The sequence below is a fragment of the Fukomys damarensis genome, unplaced genomic scaffold, assembly GCF_012274545.1.
Source record: "Fukomys damarensis isolate Sample0158 unplaced genomic scaffold, DMR_v1.0_HiC HiC_scaffold_30, whole genome shotgun sequence".
In the NCBI taxonomy this organism is placed as follows: Eukaryota; Metazoa; Chordata; class Mammalia; order Rodentia; family Bathyergidae; genus Fukomys; species Fukomys damarensis.
Genome location: NW_022900942.1, coordinates 49,147,730 through 49,168,472, shown reverse-complemented (window position 1 = coordinate 49,168,472; position 20,743 = coordinate 49,147,730). Strand labels below are relative to the sequence as shown.

Below are 20,743 nucleotides of genomic sequence, written 5' to 3'. Positions count from 1 at the left end.
ATATATATATATGGACAGGAAATAAGTTAACAAGGTTTAGAAGACTGTCAACTACTAAATTGTAAAGTGTCATCTGATGTTACCCATTTTGTAGTACTTTGTAAAATCAGGAATCACAATGAATAGACTGCTACCATCTTCCATTCACTATTACAAAGATGTTTTACCTATTCTACTTTAATTAGTATTAACTGAACAGCCTTGTGTTTTTGTAAATGTAGATAAACTTCTGCTGTCAACATGATCGTAAAAGTGCAGGCTATCCTGTGACATATTTATAACCAAAGACAAAGCATAATTGACATTTAAGGCTGAATAATATCAAAGGATAGTATATTAGGGAACATACTAAAGATAAACAAAATGAAAAATTATAAGAAAATAATCTACAAATATGTGCGGTAAAAGGAAATCAACGTTACAGTATTTTCAGGATGCAGAAAATTAAAATCTCATTGTTGAAGAAGCATATCGACTAGATTGGTATTCTCTGTTCAAAAAGTGATTTTCACAACTGATCTAATTTGTACTTTTTAGAAACCCTTTGAGGTAAACTAGATAGGAATCATTTGCTGCTTTTTACTTTGTGAAAATGTTTGTCTCTGACAGCTCTTAGTGCACGGTGAAGCTGGTTCTTGATGCCACCTGTCACGTGCTGCACTGTGCTATAGTGAGGTCAAGACAGGCAGGCTTTGACATGGTTTGAGTATGGAAATAGAACACAAAAAAGTAAACTCAATGTGGGGCAGAGGAAAGGATAGAGAAGGTAACTCGGAGTAAGCGCCAAAGTAAATAACTTTCAAATAGGTGGGAGAAGAAATATTTGGTGAAGTGTATTAGGCCTCAAAATTATGGAATTAGAAAAAAATATTCTCAAAATTATCAGAAATAAAGTGACAAATGTTGGGCATTAATATAGTGGGCAGTGAAGCAGGAGAAAGACCCCCCCAAAGTATGATACCTTCTTCTCTTGTAACCAAAATCCACAGTATCATAAACATGGAAAGGATGGACTAGTTGTCTTCCTCCTTCCTTCTTCTGCTTCCTCTTCTTTCAGCATCATTATTATTATCTTCACTGTAGTCTGTATGCTTCAAAGCTAGCCTCTTGGTTTGTGTGTACTGAACACTCAGGAAATGCTTGGAGAGTGAAGCTGATATTTGGAAACCACAATGATTCCACTACATAAACTTCTGATGTTATAGTTAAAAAGTTTTATATTATACACTAGGTTTTTTTTTGTATTCTTAAGTCATATTTTTATAAATGTTAATGAAAAGTGTAGATCTCCCACTAAAACTCTTTTGTATAAAGCAATATATACAGCAACTCAAGTGGAAAAACAATTTAAAAATACACAATGGAAGAAAACATTATTCTTGACTTTTTACCATAGTAAAAAGAGAGCCAAATGTTAATAACAGACTGAATTTGAGGCAAAATGAAAGCACATCTAAAAATTGAAAGGATTCCCAGATAGTGAGGTATCCTTTTGATAGTAGTGGTATATATGCTCATTTTCATGTATACTGTTTCAACTATTTGAGTTCTCAAACTGAAATTTAAACACCTCTCCTGGCTATTAAGAAAATATAATTTAAGTTACTATATGGATGTATTAATTTAAACATTATTATTGTTTCTAATTAGTCAAGTACTGTCCAAAATACCTTTGAAACATCATGTTTCATGCTGGTGCATCAATAATATCTGAGCCTGACCATACATCTATCTATCTATCTATCTTTAAAATACCTTTGAAACATCATGTTTCATGCTGTTGCATCAATAATATCTGAGCCTGACCATACATCTATCTATCTATCTTTATTTATTTATTTATTTATTTATTTATTTTGTAGCAGTGATCGAACTTGGGACCTTGTGCTTGTGAGGCACGTGGTGGCACCACTGAACTAAATCCCCTGCCCTCATAAATTTCTAATTAGTCAAGATATGTCAAAAATAACTGGTCACACTCATGCTGTTAAAACTAAAATCACACGAGTCTAGCAATCTATAATCTTTTTTTGGATAAAGTGTGTAATGACTTTTATTTTGAAAACCCTTATTGCTCGATTTAAACCACTATGGAAAACATTTACTGTACTTTGAATGACCTGACTCAAAATACTCATTGCTAATGGTCCATTTCCAAGATTCTTCCTCAGTGATTATCCATGTGATGAAATTAAATAGGACAGAAAAATACATTTTAGTGTATTCATCTATTCTACATTTTCTTCTAGAACTAATTATCCTCCCAAAATTATAGTAATTATCCTCCCCAAAACATAATGCATGGCCCATTCAGGCCAATACTACCAATGCAGTTGCTGAGGGCTATTAAAGCCATAAACTAAATCCATAGTCAAACCAGAAAGATAAGTTAGGTCAAAAAAGTCCATCTCTTAGAATGTGAACTGGCACTTTCCTTATCAATGTGTAAATCATTTCATCATATCAAAATCACCTATAACCCTGTTTAGAAATACAGACTCACAGGTCTTACTCCAGTGATACTGAATGAGGATCTTCAATTTGGAAGGACTTCCAGAAAATCCATACACATGATAGCAGTAATAGGGTTAGTAGTTGTAGCTGACGTAAGACTCATAAAGTAGCACTGGGTTGGAGAGGATACAGGGCTCCATGTGCAAAGCTCAACTCAGGGCGGGAAGCCAGAGTGGGGTGGGCAGATGGAGAGCGATACTGTAGAGCGATTAGGCTCCAAATCCGTCCCACAGCGCTGGTGTTCAATTATATTGTCAGCAGAATAATTAACTTTGACTGCTGTGAGTCTCAAAAATTTGGAAAATACAGGGCCAGGATTTAGTTCAGTGGTTCCAGTGCCTGCCTCGCAAGTGCAAGGGCTTAAATTCTATTCCTGGTACCAAAAAAAAAAAAAAAAAAAAAGGACAGTGAATTGTGCAATAGACTTAACCTGGTATATAATTCAATGGGTTAAGGTTAATTCATGGCTTTGCTGTCCTTTATATCCTGGTCTTGGATCCCTTAAATCATGTCTTCTGTTAACATGACACATCATTACTGAGAAAAACTCTTACTGCTTTTCTGTCTTCAATCTTTGAGGTAACTGATGCCCCCCCCACAAAAAAGAATTACTGTTTTGTTTATGTCTAATATTTGCCATTAAAATAACTAAAATTATGTAAAGTACTTATGATCATATATAATCATCAAAGCAGGTCCGGGTTGTCAGATGTCCCAAGGGTATATTCTGGGGTCTCATTGAATTAGTTCTTTTTTTTTTTTTGGTACCGGAGATCGGGACTCTGGTCCTTGCGCTTGTGAGGTAGGCCACCGAACCGCTGAGCTAAACCCCCGGCGAATTAGTTCTTCATTATTCCATCACTTCCATTGATGGACAAGGGTCCAGAAACAGCTGGCTCCATTGTCTGTTTTTTCATCTCCTCCAGGTACCTTTCAAGCCCATCACTTCATGTCTTCTCCCAACTCTCCCAGTTACACTGAAAGCATCAGCACGGAAAGAAACCGCCATGTATCCCTATGTCCACAGCTACAGAAATTGTTTCTAGTTACAAGATACTATTTTTACCTAGATGTTTTGTAGTCATGGGTTGAGCACTATTTTCTGTACCATAAAAAGCCAATAAATGCGATTTTAAATTTTATCCTATTGCAATAATTTCCCTGAAAAATGCACCTTTTTCTTACCACCAACAGAATGTGGTAGCCAATTTGCAACAGTAATTTTTGCAACAAAACAATATAAAGCAAACTAAACTGGGAAAATTTCACTTTTCCCACATTTACTATTACAACTGTTTTTACTAATTATTAGTGCCAAAAGTACAATGATTGTGGGACTCCATGCTTCAGAAAATAAATGGCTTCCTCTTTTTGGTAGTGAGTGCTATCTTAAAGGTGGAGCAAAGCAATAGTCTAAATAAAATTCTAACTTAGCTACATTTTTTGCTTTTTGAAAAAGAAACCATGCCAATTTATGTGTGATATTCTTAACAATAATTTTAAAGGGGTTTGGTTTACAATTTCTACTTATTTTGCCTTAATGTCACCTCTCTTTTAAAGTGTACATGAAAGGAGATTACATTCAAAGCAGCACATGCACAGGTTAAATATTCATAGACTCCTGAACTCCAATCCTCTAACTTTGCTTGATTTTCCTTTTGAAAAGAGAAAGAAGATGCAGCCCACTGAATTATTCTGATTCTATCAACATTTAATTGCTTTATTCCAAGTCCTGTACTTATCTTGCCATGGACCAGTAACTGAGCTTTGAAGACTAGCAGTAGGCCACCAACTTTTTGAATAGGCTGCTTTTGCAGATGCTCATTAAAAATTTATAAAAATGTGAAAACTACAGACATCAGAACATTAAAATTCCAACAACATATTATAGTTACTTCATTTTTATCTGGAGTTTTATTTTAGGTAATTTCTCTTTCTCACTGCCACACAATTATAGGAAGATAATAAGGTACTAGTATGATCCCTATTTTTTAAATTACATTGAGGTTACATTGAAGACAAAGAACAGTTGTTTACTGAGGGGTCTGTACTGAGTAGCAGAATGGAATGGGACCCAATTCTCTTGATACCCAGGCCACTACTTTTTTCCCATAGGGCAGGGTTGCTCTTGTCTGCAATCAAATTGGACATGCTGCATTAATTAGCAGGCTGAAAGCACTGTTGTTTTCACTTTTGGCTAGCAGGCACATGTGAGTCTCTAATTTACACATTTCAGCCCTGCAGACACTTGCAGACCAGTATTTTGAGAGCTAGTGTATAATTTGGCTTAGTCTGTGTCTGTACGTATAATGTAATTTGTGTATTTACTTTCATTCATGTTATGGAAGGATTGAGTGATTGCCAAAATCAATCAATGATTCAAAAAAAGACAATTGGGTTGTCAATCCTATTCCACTTTTCTTTAGTGGATAAATTGTTAAGTCTTTTGTAGTGACAGCTGATATAAATACAATGACCATTTTAGCAATCAGTAGCAAAATATTCTTTGCAACAACTGATTCAAAACCATGATAAAAAAGAGAAACTTGTCTTTGAAACCTAAATCATTTTTTTCTTTGGAATGATACTATTGATCTACCTATGAATCATCTATCTTCTCTGGAAATGTGCATACACTGCTAACAGTACTATCCTTTAAGAGTATAAAATATTTAAAGTGAAACATAGAAGATTCTTCATTTTCTTTACACGTTTGGGTATTTTGGGAATGTTCTTTCATGACTCTTTATAAAACAAAATTTTATTAACATCTTTTATAACTTTATCAATTGTACCTTAAAATAAAACAACATGCAAGATAGCCTTAGTATGCAGGCAAAGAAATACCATAGACATTTGGGGCTGAGGTTCCAATGGAAATCTATGCAGATTGCTGAAGTCGTTATGTATCCCCTTTCTCTATGCAGAAAAATTAGTCCATGGTAATTTAATAAAATCTCCTTGTATAGCTAACTTCAGTATCAAGAAAAAAGAGCCATGTAAGATATACCACAGTAACAGTAACATAAACTAGAATTCAAGCTAGTCCTACACTAAAATTCTTTGTATAAATTTGGCCAAGAGTGTATTTTATATTTTGACAGCCCTCCTGAATTTGTCTCCTTTTATTGAAAGTAAAAGACATAGTTAGTCTATAAAAGTTAGAGATGGTTCAAATAACATGATAAGTTGCCAAAGATCACTCTAGAAAATCTTATCTAATAACCCAAATATACTTTAGGATGCAAAATACATAATGAAAATATTTGCAAGATTATAAAACTAGATTTCTATCATAGGTTCCAAACTGCATATTTTGCCTGTAATTGCTATTTTCTCCAAACCCAAATGTTTAAAATAAGAGTTATCAATAGTATCATTTTAGTCCCAGCACTGCTACTTCTCTTGACAAGATAAAAAGTAGGTTATAAACATTAAGAGAAGATGGACCACCTAGGAAAAGACCCCCAAGTGTTGAGATGAAGAAAAGAAAGGCAAAAATTTACATTCAAATGTTAAGCTTAAAGAAACATTAAGAGAAGAAGTTGGGAACGATTTGTGAGAATTTATAACAATAATGAACAGCAAACAAAGAAATTCCACAGTCTTAGAACTTTTGTCCCAACTGCCCACTGTACAGAATAGCAGCCACAGGAAAGGGCTAAGGGCAAAGAAGATTCCTAACATTTCTGTGTGGCCAGTGTTAGGAGAAGTACATGTTTCCTGCCTCTTATGGAGAATAGTCAGTCATCCTGCCGGACTTTAATAGCTAAAGTACAAAACCCCCTTGGTTATCACTCTTGCACTTCCTACATGCTTAAAGCAATTTCTAGAGAGGATATATGTGTGCAGCATTCACCAAAAATCTAGAGCTTCTGGGTTTTCTAAATTTCAAAACTTTTTCCAAACCATTAGAAAAGCATAAAAAGTCGATTTTTTTTCTTTTTAAAAAATATTTTACTAATTGGAGTAACTATTATTAGATGAGGGTGGAAGTTATAGACTGTGGCAATCAAAGTTAATTTCTTATTCTCATTTTCAAGTAGACCTTGAGATTGTTCCACAAATCATTGCATTAGCCATACTATAATGGGGATTATTGTTCTTAATATCTATTTTGCAGAGAGCTTCTTATACTTTAGTTATTTTTATTGAAAGGTACGAGATAGAGTGATTCCATTATAGATAAAAATAGTCTTTATTATTTCTGTTGCATAGTTTTGCATGCGATTTAAAAGTACAGTATAGTAACATTCCAATGTAGAATTATATGTAGGTATGGTACATAGAAGGAAAAATGGAAAGCTTTTTCTATAAGTCATTGGTTTTGAATATCCTTTAATATATTTTGCCTCATATTTGCTTCCACTGACTCCTGTTAAGACCTAATCTCCCTCGCTCTCTCTTTCTCTCTCTCTCTCTCTCTTTCTCTCTCTCTCTCACACACACACACACACACACACACACACACACAGAGGACCTAATCACGTGTTGCTTTTCCTTCTCTGGCTGTAATTTTTCTACTCTTTTCTCCAGTCCATTAAGTAAAAACTATGAATGAGGGAGAGAAGCAAGTTCTCGAGCTTGTAATTCTAGCTCATGTTCATAAATAAAAATGCTAAGCTCTTTCTCCTACCAAGCCACTTTTTCTCTGCAAGAAAAATCAGGTCAGAAAACGTGATGGCATTTTCTAAAGTCTAGGGGAATACGTCTGTCATCTCCCATCCCAATTGTTATGAATCTCCATGGATTCATATGAACATCAAACGTTGGAAAAGTTGTCTTTTGCTCTTCAACCATCTTCCAAACCTTCAGGTAAGGTTAAGAACATGGGGACAGGGATTTAGCTCAGTTGTTCCGCCACCTGCCTCGCAAGTGCAAGGCCCAGAGTTTGATCCCCAGGACAAAAAAAGAAAGAAAAAGAAAAGAACCGATAGCATGCATGCTCACAGACCAGATAATATATCAATTAAACAATACCAAGCAAAGAAATACTGATAAAAAAACACAAAGGAAGGAAATCCTTAGGCATTAACTGATACTAAAATTAGCAGATGTATGATGGTAAGTGGCTAATGTCATTTATTAAATACCTAGAGCAGTGTAGGCTTCATCTTAGTTATCTCTTTTATTTCCCCAAACAATTCCATAAAATAGTTATTGCCTCTGTATTATAAATAAGAAAATTTTCACATTCTGAAGGCTTTCCAGATGATAATGCCACTTGTCTGTTTCCACACTGTCCCTTCTGTCAGCACTGTATGTTGTACTAACCTTTCTCAGAGTACTTTGCGCACTTTTGAAACAGGAGAAATATCGTTAAGAACCTGGGCTTTGCAATCATTAGAACATAGACTCAAAACTCAGCCCTGTCACCTACAAGCTGTGCGGTTTGGCCCTAATTTCTCTGGGCTTTACTTTCATTTTAAGAGAGCAGGGTACCTGTAGTCTTTATGTTACAGGGCACTTGTTAAGATTTCGTAAATGCTTGCAGAGCGTCTAGTCATTTCCTTTTCAAGGAAAATAGTATTATTTTTGAGGGGCCAGATAGCCGCTAATTTTCTTTGTATTTTTCTAGTGTGCCTAGGTAGCAGCAAATGCAAGGAAGGGATATGTTAAATGTTCACTGAATGACTGACAAATGAACGACTCAATAGATGGGTAGATGACAGATGGATGTACAATTGATGCATGGATGCGTGTATAGGTGAATAACCTTCCGAAGTTCAGAACAACTATACCTGTTAAATGTATTTGTTCTTATCATTTAGATAATTTTCTATGAGATACGAGACTGACTGATGGCCTGGTAATTTATAACAAAGGGCATATGGGTACAGACATACACAAGGCAAGAATTTTTTAAAAAGTTATCCTTGTCAATATTTCTCCATGTAGCATCTGAAAGTGACTAGAGTGCCTCATTTAAGAGATGACAATGTGAGACGGGACGAACTGGAATAATTCTTTGTTTATGAGTTATACCCCTTGCCCCTTCTAAACATCTTTCCATATTAATAAACCTGGGGCATAATGTAATTATATATGTCTTCCAGTATTATGATAATTTAAAGAGATAATATTTATAAAAAGTATACTGTGTAAGGTGAAAATGTACATTTTCTTTGAGGAAGGATGGCTGTCCCCTCTTTAGGATGCCTTCTTTAAAACAGAGCCCCAGAGGTCCGAGTCTTTTGGTTTTCCTATCCAGGTATGGATACTTTCAATCTGTAAACCTGTACCTCCAGAATTAGCTCACAGAATGTTCTAAGTAGACAAATGGGAGACAATCACTGGTGCACCCATTCATCTATTGAGGAGACAGGGAGTGGTAATTGTTTAGTCTACTTTACTGTGCAAATGTATGTGAAATTCTGTTCACACTTTGTAGTCACTCTTGCATCAACCTATGTACACACTCTGATAAACTGTGTTTCCTGTCTTTCTTTCCTATGGATTATTTGTTGGCTAGATTATAAAAAAAACTATTAAAAACTTTAAACCACCAACAACTGTTAGGTTGTTTTTGCAGTTAGCATAATTACTAACATTATCATTGTAGAACTACAATGACAGAAAATTACACTAATCAAGAAAAAATAAGAAAACACTTTTGTCCCTAATTGGATAACTTTTTCAAAGTGACCTGCCATTCGACTGAATACATATTTTTCCCTTTTTGTGGAATTTATATTTGTCATATATTAACACCAAGAGGAAAGTACTAGACTTCTCTAGTTAAAAATTAGTACATTTGTGGCCAGGGATTTAGTTCAGTGGTTCTGCTGCCTGCCTCACAAGCTCAATTTCCTGAGTTCTATCCCCACTACCAAAATAAATAAATAAATAAATAAATAAAATTTTAGAAGTATCACCATGTAACAAAGATAAGTTTTTTGGTCCTGATAATAAGTTATATAGCTCAAAACAAAAATACGTATCAAGTTTTTACCTAATTGCTGTATCTTATACAAATATTAAAGAAAGAACAAAACACAGAGTAACCTAATGAATAATGAACACACTTTAAAACTTTGTGCAATCCGTAGTGTGACCCAAACCAAATTCTAAGTTACCTATTATAATCAAATGCAGTATTTTTTTAAGTCCTAAAGTCTCTAAAATAAAATTCATTGCTATTTTTCATTACCTCAGCTCTCTTTCTTTGACTTCAACTCTGTCTAGTAATTGTATCTATGGGTTTGAGCCTTGACTGTTCTTACTTTAATGGTATCCAATCCTCAGCCTTGTGTATCCTTGATGCTTACCTTATTTCACTGCCTACCACAGAATATTGTTTCTTTCTATTTTTAATGACTATCAAATTGAGTGGTTTTTTAAAATTAATTTTTATTGGTACATTTTAGGTATACAATATAATGACATTTATCACTAGAAATTTTCACCTCTACGTAATCTATCTTGGTTCTTCTTTTTTTCCCATTCCTCTGCCCTCCCTTCAACCCCTCCACACCTCCCTGCTTACATAGACTTTGTTTTCATTTTCTCATATTAATTCATCCCCTTTTTTCCTTTCATAACCCTGAATATTTTTATGGAAACTTTGACTTCAACTATTTGCCTTGTAATTATTATCACCTATATTATCACCCATTCATTGAGTGAGGCCAAATAATTCTTGGTTGAATAAGTTAACGTATAAAATTCCAAAAATTATGTACCTGTGAATGGTTTTTCACCTGTTCTTCACCTTTAGCTCTCGTGAATCCATGCTAAATTAGGTTTTCAGTCCTAATCATCTCTGTGAACTCTTGCTTATATCCTGCATGTATAATACCTATCTTTACAAAGCACTACTCTATTTCTCACTCCTGCTTCAAAGATGCCCATGGGCCCCCATCTGCTATCAAAAACTATGTAATCTAAATATGAATCCCAGACTGACACTGGTCTTTGTGCAATCTAATTTCAACAACTTCTCCAGCTATCTTCCCCATACCATGCTGCACATCTGATCACGTGCAGCTCTAAGAAAACAAAAGAATAAAGCATCTACCATGTTTACTTGAAACATATAGTAAATGTTAAAGAATACAAAAAATATTTTTACATCAGCATAAATTCAAGAAAGAGAATTTGTTATGATTTAACCTTTCTCTAAAATGGCCTTTCTAACCTACTAATGTGAGTGTCATGGAACTAAATTAAATATGGTCAAATTGAACTTTAATTTGACTTTTAAAAGCAAACAAAATGTTTTCATACCACAGCATCATCTTTTATGCTAAGCATTTTTATCTTCAGTACCCTCATAACAGGCACATCAACCATCAGCTCTGGATGGTATCCTGCTTACCTGATAACTGACTATTGTACAAATTATGTGTCAATGCTTCCTGTGCATTTACTTGTTTGTTGAATATTCCCCAGAGGCTGTTCATGCTGTGAATTTCTTAGGCCACTGCTCTGGTTTCCCATGAAAAAGTTCAAGCCATTCATAGATTACCTATTAACCCAGTAGTTTTTGGAAGACCTTAATGTTCTTAAAGTGACTCAGAGTTTCTAAATGACTCTCTAAAACTTTGGGACAAATTCTAGAATGGAGTAACATCCTCTTTCAAAGATATCTGAATAATTTCCTTTTAAAAGATAATTAAGGGTGTGGTGGTGCATGCCTGTAAATCCAGCACTCAGGAGACTGAGGCAGGAGCATCGCTGAGTGTTTGAGACCAGCCTGGGCTAAACAATGAGTTCCAGATCAATCTCAACTACATAGTGAGACCCTGTCTCAAAAACAAACAAACAAACAAACAAAAAAGATAATTAGGGTTTGGAAGATGACCTGATCTTAAGCAAGCATGCCTCAACAGAGTATGAAGGGCCAAACCTGTTGCTGAGAGATACCAAAAGCCCATCAGTCTTCAGCTGACCTCATTGGGCTTCAGGAAAATCACTAATATATATTCCAAAGGTATAACACAGAAGAAACAGAATAGAATTCTAAGTAAATAAAACTTTGTTGCTATGCTTTTGTTTGTTTAACTGGGTAGGAATACCTCTTGAGCAATTTCAGTTAAAGTAGCGAATGAGCCAAAACTCTGACTTGATTGTTTAAAATTGTAACTTAGTTATCTATTTATGCACTTTATTATCCAGTAAACAGTGCCTATATTTTCTTAGCCAACCTTCTTATTTCCTCGTCATTTTTAAGCAAATCTAAGCCTAACATTATATGGTAACCTTTAAGATTCACTTTTTTTTTTCAGAATAATGTTATTGGTGGCTCCCATTTTTGCCCAAAGTCTATGAAGAAAGATAAGCTATTACAGTTGCTTACAGAAGTGTGGAAAATCAACAGATTTGACCCTTTTTCTTTAAAATTTTTAAGGGCCGTACCCTAATCTAGTGCTAAGAGTCATTGAAAAAAGGTTATGGCAGTAATTTGCAATCATTTACTAAGAGGGGCTCCCTGACTTCCTGCTTTGTCTCCATTTTCTTAAGAGTGCTAGGGTCTGCACAGTGACAACCTGAATGCCAGTAAGCTGAGTATGACCCTTGTGCTTTCATGTGTACTTCCTAACATGGGCAGAGAATAATCTAATGCAATATTTTAATCTAACCATACCAGTCTAAGACCTATAGTTTATTATATTTTCCTATTTAAATTTCTGAGAAATGAAGTGCACATGTGATCATGCTATATTTTTGTGCGTGACAACACTCAAGTCTCTTCCATTCTGAGAAATTAAACATGCTTCAAATAGCAATTAAATATTTTGATGATAATGGCTATATTTAGCAAAGACAGTCATGCCAGTTGTAGTGTGTAAAATATTGGTAACCAAGGATTCCATACAAGGAAAATAAATCCATTTTATGTTATAAATATATAGTTGATAAACAATTGAAAAATACAATGAATTAAGTATGAAATAATTTCATTATAAATATTTAAAATTATATGTATAGTGGGTAATACACAATGAAAAAAGTCACAATCACAGGCTGCTTACTAGTAATATAGTATGTAAAATCCATTTATTCTTGAAAAAGTATTTTTGTTTCTGTATGTGAATTAAAGTATTCTTTGAAGTAATTAAGTTTTTGAACGAATATACATCTCCCCAGTAAATATTGATATCAAACACTTCAAATTCATACAAAAGTTTCCAGCTTTTAAGCTAAAAATTTTAATCCATGTTAATTGTGGAAGGAATTGTGTAAATATAAAGCAAAGGGGGAAATCTGAATAAATCTGTACAGATTTGAAGCAACAGAAACCCTGAAAGACTAACACATTATACATACTTTATGCTGATACGATGAAGTACCAACACCAAATACGACAGCAAAATAATTTACTCTTCCCCAGAGAATACCTTTTCATCATATTATAATTACCTCAAAATAACTACACCACTTGTATGCTTCTAAGATGATTTTTAAAAAGATGTATACATAATTGAGAAAGAGCATTTGCATTTCTAAAATGAAATTTCACCACTTTTGGTGTTGAAGAAACATAACTTAGTTAGAATAGGGATATTTTTGCAACTTTTTTTCACTGTGGAATTTTAAATTTAAATGCACAAAACTTGGAATAAATAAATTAAGTACGAAAAGCATACAATACATTTTTTGCTCATCTAATTTTTCCATTCTCCCAGGATTTTACACCAACATTTTAAAACTAAAAATTTTCTCCAAGTTACTGACCTGTAAACCATTTACACGTTCGCTAAGCTAAGAAAACACTGGCATTCTGTCAGAGTCCCCTGTCATTCTCCTGCTGCATGGGACAGTCTTCAACAAGACTTACACACACCTCATTCATCAGTATTCTACTCTGGAGGAGCTCACACTTACGATGAATTCTGCTCTTCAACTTAAATACCAGTGTCTGTGGCAGGCCAGTTCTATCATTGCCGATCCAGCATCCCTCAGGCGAGGTCCAACCTTTCCCTCGAAGTACACCCAGGGATTAGTCTGACTTCCCCTAAATTCTCTCCTCTGCACAGTCAGAGCTAATCTTTCCTGTATGAAGCAGGAGATGGTGTTGCTATGACAACAGAGCACATTCTAGCAGTGGGACTACTGAGATGAGCCTTCAAAGACTCGGAAACATGCACTCAGTCTTCCTCCAGGGCTATGGGCTCCTTCCTTTCGGATTTAATCCCCCAACAAGTTTATTGCCAGCCTGGGTTGTTGATTATGTGTTTTGCTACAGGGAGATCACTGGTTAAGAACATGGCTGGAAGATCACAGAATTATTTAATAAAAGTGCCATTCTCGGTTATATTAAATTTCCAGTTGTAAATGCTCTATAAAGCTGTTTTGAAACACTTACCCACTTTAATTTAAAGGATTCTGCTTACTTTTTTGTTTGTCTAAAATGTTAATAAGATGTTAAGAATGGCATCATCAAGGGAAGCTTTGTATTTGTGTGTGTGTGTATGTGTGTGTGTGTGTGTGTGTGTATGTGTGTGTGTATCATCACCATTGCATCAACTTGAAGGTTAGGTGCAGACACACACACACACACACACACACATCCATTTTCTTTCTCCAGCATCAACGTGTGGAGCCTTGAGGTTTCAGGGTGGGGGAGGGGATATGCTAACAAAAGCAAATCCCCGCAGCCACACTTTGCATACACATATTAGCCACAGAATAATCACGATAAGTACCAATCATTTGGAAAAATAATCATAAGAGGAATTTAAGTGCCTATGCAACAGCAGAAGAGATCTAGCATTAGCCCGTATTATGTGAAGACAGATTTTATACATTATTTTGAAACAGAGCAGCTCTACTTTTAGGAAAATAATAAACAAATACATTATTATATATTTGAATAGTTGATAGTGCATTTTAATAGTTGTACCATTGTACTCTTTTGAACACTCATTGTCTTCACAAACATTCCTGCAATTCAGACATTCCCCTCCCTCTCACAGGGAAGAAAGACAGAGGCAGGAAAACTCCCCTCTCAGTTTCAGAGGCAGAGTTCACCAAACCACTTTCGTAGGTTTTCACCCAGACACTCACCTTGTCCTTTTTACTTTTTGATTTGTCCGTTATACTTTTTGTTTTCTATTCATTATATTTCTATTCAGGAGCTGCTCTGCCTAGTACATACCTCCCTTCCCCCACGGGCTGTAATTATTCTTTGTGGCAGAAAACAATGTAATCTCCATCATCTACCTCTACACTTTCAGTGCGGAAAGAGGACTGGACGTTATGGGTATTGTCACTCACGTGTGTGAGAGGACCTCCAGGTTAAACGGTGGATTCAGTGTTTTATTGCCCTTCTGGCGACATCTTTGTGCTGTCTTCAGTTACTTCTTACTTATCACCATAATGTATTTGAAGAGCTTTGAGATAGTAACTAGATTTCAATATTTCACATAAAGTATGTACTTGCATTGATTAGATCATACAAAATGAAGAGCATTTTAAAACTCATTTTGATTTGTGCTTTTGATTTCTGTCATAATAAAAAAAGTAAATTTTTGTTCAATGTATGTATGGGTATAAATTTCTAGGGTACATATGTATCCACTTCACAAAATGTAGCAGATCATTTTTCCTTCAGGATCCTCTTTCCAGAGCTTGTCTGAAGATGCATTCTCATAATTTAAAAAGTCATAACACCTGTTTTCATTATGTTCATTATTATCTAATTAGTAAAGAGCTTTAAAAAAATTTCACTCTCATCTTCAGAGAAACTGGATAAATGCCAAAACATGTAAACAACATATGGCTTACTTTCAAAATCGACCAACTAGAATTACTTATTTCTAAAGAATTTCTTGCTAAAAGATAGGTTGAAATAATCCCGTGCTGCAATAGGTAATGTTTACCATCTGCTATACTTTTAACACTGACTACCTAGAGATCAGTCATATTGTGTATTTTCCAGCTCCCCACCCCCTCCCAAGAACACAATATTATTTATGAAGAAAGTTTAAGAAAGTCATGCTGAATGTGCCACAATTTACATTTGGATTATGAAAGTGATTTACACCCAACTAATAATATATGAGTAACAGAAACCCTTACCTAAGAAGTTGGAGAGTTTTGTAACTTTTTCCCACGTATTATTTGTAAGAGCTCCTCTTTTCAATAAAATAATCAGTATGTACAATAAGGTATAATGCTATGTCTTAGAGAAGAGGCAGGGAGCACAGGAGAAACAGTATTTTATCAAGATAAATTATAAGGATTCTACAGTTTCGAAATTGAAGGGCTCAATGGGGCCCATGTGTTAAATAAAGGTTTGGGGCTGAGGTATCAGAACTGTGAGGAAGTGGGGCCTTAGAGGAGATCCTCAGAAGGAGGGAGGTGTGCTTTCAAAGGATTGGGTACCTCCTTTCACTCTACCCTGCTTGGAGAGGTGATGATTTCGCTCTTGTACATGTTCCCGCCCTGATGTACCACCATCCATGACCCTCTCCAGAAGTGAGCAGATGAAGCTGCCATGCCTTTGAACATCTAAAAATGAAAGCTCAATAAATCTTTTCCAAATTAGTTGCCTCAGGCATTTCAATGTAGTAACACAGAGCTGAGTAATATAAGAATAATTCCCAAGCCAGCTCTGAGGAAACAGTAATCATATACTAGAGCCAGTGGCAAGAAGAGCAAAGCATGAGTCAAAAACACTCTTTTTCTTTGTCTAAAAAGCTCCATCTCATGGAAAATCTGGGGCATAGTCATAAGACTTTAACTGGGCACTGAACACAGACTTTAATGACAAACTGCATTTATCATTTCTATGTCCTGTTTCCTCATCACTGAAATGAGGAACATAGTAGTATTTCTCTCAATAGAGTCTTGTAGGATTTTAAAGAGTAAATAAATGTAAACTATTTGCTGAACAATAGCTACTGACTACAATAAATAAGATTATTTTTGAATATGAACAGCAACCTAGGCTCTTTTAGTTTTGCAAAAGAATGGGTCATCACTCAGAAAATTTAATTAGCACTTTCGTTAGTAGACATCATGATGGGGACTGAAATTCAAAGATGTAGATCAGTGGCTTATCAGACAGCCACAGTGAATGATGAGGAAACAGGGTAGCTAAGTCTTCCTAAGAAATCTGGGAAGGCTTCACAGTGGGAGTGGTCAATTCCTAAGAAAATTAAAAACATATATGCAGATATTTTTTCTCTGTATATTAAATAGTATTTTTCTACCATCTCTTTGATTTCAATATCTAATAAAACAAAGTGAATAATTGACATCTAAGAATGATAAAATATGTCATAAGAAAAATGGAAATCTGTCGGATCACTATAGGTTTACACTGTTAAAAATATGCTTTCGGTCAAAAAGCATGTTGTTCTACAAAGTGAGATAAAATAATACATTATTGATCCATAGAAGCAAAGTCTCTTTATTTTTACATGCTTTTTTTCCTAAAAAAAAAAACTTAGGAGATATAATTCTTTTAAATTGTACAACAAAATAAAGGCTTAAAGATATGAATTAAAAATATTCTAAAAGATTTAAAAAGATATAAGCAGAGAAAAATAAACTTCATAATGTCTGTTTGGTCCAGAAAGCTACAGGTCTATTCCCACACTTTGAAATTACTCATTAGCCAATCATTTATTTAAGAGTAATCACATGCCAGGTCTTAGGCATACAAAGAAAAGACAGTCTTATCTTCCAGCAAGTTTAGTGTTTCTGTTTTAATATTTAAATCTTTAATCCACTTGGCAGAACTCTTGAAGACATTGGCGTAGGAAAAGACTTTATGAACAAATCCTCAGTAGCACGGGAACTAGAAGAAAGAATCAACAACTGGGATCTCATCTTATTAAAAAGCTTCTGCACTGCAAAAGAAACCATCAACAGAACTAAGAGACAACCTACAATGTGGGAAAAAAGTTTTACCAGCTGCTCCTCAGACAAAGGACTGTTATGTAGAATATATAAAGAACTCAAAACAATCAGCCCCACCCAATATAAAGACCAGATTCAAAAATGGGCATCTGAAATGAACAGACATTTCTCAGACAAAGAAGTAAAAACAGTAAATACATGAAAAAATGTTCCACATCACTGGTCATTCAAGAGATGCAGATGAAAACCACACTGAGAATCCACCTCGCCCCAGAAAGAATGGCTGCTATCAAAAAATCATACAATAACAAATGTTGGCAGAGTTGTGGGGAGAAAGGAACCCTTCTCCATTGTTGGTGGGAGTGCAGACTGGTGCAACCACTATGGAAATCAATATGGAGATACCTCAAAGAGCTGGGATTACAGGGTCCATTTGACCCAGCCATCCCTCTGCTGGGTATCTTTTCAAAAGAATTAAAAGAATCATATCACAGTGATATATGTGCACCTATGTTTACAGTGGCACAGTTTGTAATAGCTAAAACTTGGAAACAGCCCATTTGCCCATCAGTTGGAAACTGGATAAAGAAAATATGGTATTTCTATAAAATGGAATACTACTCAGCCATAAAGAATGAGAAATTAGATTCATTCATAGGAAAATGGATACATATTGAGGATATACTCCTAAGTGAAATAAGTCACACATGTAAATACCAAATAGTTTCTCTAGTGTGCATAAACTAAAATAGTACATAAGATTCTAATGAGATAATTGACAATGTGAAATAGGAAGAAAGGGGCTAAAGGTATAGGGAAAGTGGGAAGGGTAGGAGAAAGGTAATAAGGGAAAATAAAAAAAATAGGAGAAAATGAAAAAATGGAAATAAAGTGTTTGTAACTGGGGAGGGGAGGAAGGGGTGAAGTGAGAGCAGGGACAAGGAGAAAAACTGAGAACCAAGACCTGTCATGTAAAGGTACAAGGTCCCAATAACGAATATAACTGTGCTGTATGCCTAAAATGTACCAATAAACTCAATGAGAAAAAAAAGATAGTCTTTACCTTGTAAAAGTTACTATCCTAGCATTAGAAAGATAAGTACACAAGCCTTTGCCATTTAGAGTGCTAAATACTTTGATGAAATTTTGCAGAAGATGTTATGAAAACATACAGGAGAGATCTTTGTCTTCATACAGGTAGGTATACATATAAAATCAGCTAATGAGCGTGTAGGGTCTTATTGGACTAGCTCAGAGCAGGCCAGTGTTCCTACTGAAAATAATACAGAAATCTAACTTTAAAAAATTTTTGCTTGACATCTGTTTGAAGGCATTGAATGGCTAAGAGGTAGCCAGGGTCTGAGAACCCAGTGTCCCAGAAAGAAGGAAATCAGAGAAATATGAACCAAAAATCTGTTAAGTAGCTTTTTCTCTCAGTGCAAATGTCAATTTTCTGGTGAAGAGGGGGAAAGTGAGAACTGAGTGTACTTTGTTAGTAGGTAGAAAAAAGAATAAAACTTTTGAAAACCCCGTCACGTGAGGGGAAAAAGAAACAGATTTCAGGATGAAAATGGTACCAGGATGTAAATAGTCAAGACTGCAGAAAGACGATGGTAATTGCAGAAAAGTAAGACCACCATGCTTTAATTTTCCTTTGGAGGCCTTTGCATAGCCCTATATTTCAGAGAACAAACAGCAGAAGAGATAGGTAGAAACTGTGCTTGGAAAAATCACTTTTTACTGTACACTAAATTCTGCTTTGAACTGAAAAACCAAGGACCTTCAGTGAAGAAGGGCTTTTGTAGGTAGTTTAAGATTTCATTTGGAACCTCCCATAGGTTGGACCTTATGAGAAGATGAAAAACAGATGAAGATGGACGACTATTTTAAGAAGTAACATCCGGAAGCAAGTCAGTTTGATATTTAATTTGACTTAGACCATTGCCTGTAAGGGTAACACTCTGAGCCAGGTATTTTCCGAAGGCCTTTTATTTTTCATACACAATTCCAGAATTTAATTTTTAAAGAATTGCAAAGAATAGCAACAAATAGAGTCAAGATTAAAAAACAGATTATAGAAACAGACAATAGAAAGATATGCAGATAGCTCAGGTATTAGAATTATTACAAACAGACTTTAAAATAACTGTGATTATCATGTTCAAGTGAAAAGATATAAAGAGAGGTGATTTCACCAGAACTAGAATCTATGAAAGGGAACGGAGTAGGCAGTCAAGGACTTAAAATATTTGATTATTAAAATTAGGGATTTAGTAGACAGATTTTTACAGTTGATAACAGAAGAACTGGTAGATAGGATTAATATGTTAAAATATAGATCAAGAGATGAAATATTAAGTGAAATGCATGAAAAGAAATTAGAAATATATAGTGAACAGGAAAATGATAATATCGGTTATGTGCTAATAAGTGTTTTACAGCTACTCTAAAAAAATGGGAACTTTAGAATCCAACATAGAAGTCGTATTGTATAGTTTAGCAGTTATGAGCTGTTTACAAGGTCAGTCTGGTGGATCCCGGTAAAAGAAATCTAGCACATTTGTCATTGGTTCCATTTGTATGACCGCTTGGAGTTGGCAGCCTTTAGGCAAGAATAAACAACAACAACAACAAAATGTTTTTCAGAATCTACAGAGGAATTCTATAGATTTTAATTTTTTTTTCAGTACTGGGATAGATCTCAGGACCCTGTACTTGTAAGGCTTTCTTGGTGCCACTGAGAGAACTACTCAGCTCCAACCTCTCCTTATCCTCTATGTGGGAGGCTCTTACTAGTTCCTCCCATTGGAAACACTTGTTTGCTATATTCATCACAATATAATTTGGCCTATGTATTCTTAACTATTTCTTTAACTTTATCTCCTCCAGACTCCAAGCTATAAGCCTACTCAACATGACAATGCCTGGCACTTCCTGAGGGCCTTTAGATAGATGCTCTGTAGAGTAACTCTGACTGCTGATCACAACTACCACCCACTCCAGCTGGAAGGAGCCAGAATGGTCTTTGTCCTTTGTCCCCTCACAGCAGTTAGGGGTACTTCTTCAGAGGGGAAGACTACAGATAGGTAAGTTAATTAGATATCTCATAGGCAGTTAGACAGGGCCAGCCCAGGAGGAGCCAACAGGGAGTTGAGTCAAAACACAAAGTCATAGAGAAACTACCATACCTATGTAGGATGAATAGCAGTGATTGATATCCTAAATAGGTATCAATCACCTGGGTGGGGGGCAAAGGTCTTCCTAGACAGATCCCTGACCTAACCCTTTCAACCAAAAATCTTTGCTCATTCTTTGTAGGCTTGCTATGTGGCTTGCTTCCCCATTGGATCCCCATTTAATCAATATTATATAAGCAACTACACTTGTCATAATCTTATTGGTTATTATAGTTTTGTCC

General features: G+C 35.2%; 1 protein-coding gene across 5 annotated transcripts in view; it reads right to left on the bottom strand.

The window, feature by feature from the left end:
* The window catches only part of Nol4 (nucleolar protein 4), a 318,444-nt gene that overhangs the window by 150,054 nt on the left and 147,647 nt on the right, over positions 1-20,743 (bottom strand). Inside the window, exon 1 of one of the 5 annotated variants that reach the window (XM_010638084.3) lies at positions 13,342-13,454. The exons of the other annotated variants lie outside the window; for them this stretch is intronic. The gene's annotated coding sequence lies outside the window, so the exon portion shown is untranslated. Of the gene's footprint in view, positions 1-13,341; positions 13,455-20,743 lie in introns of those variants that run through there. 5 annotated transcript variants of the gene reach the window in all.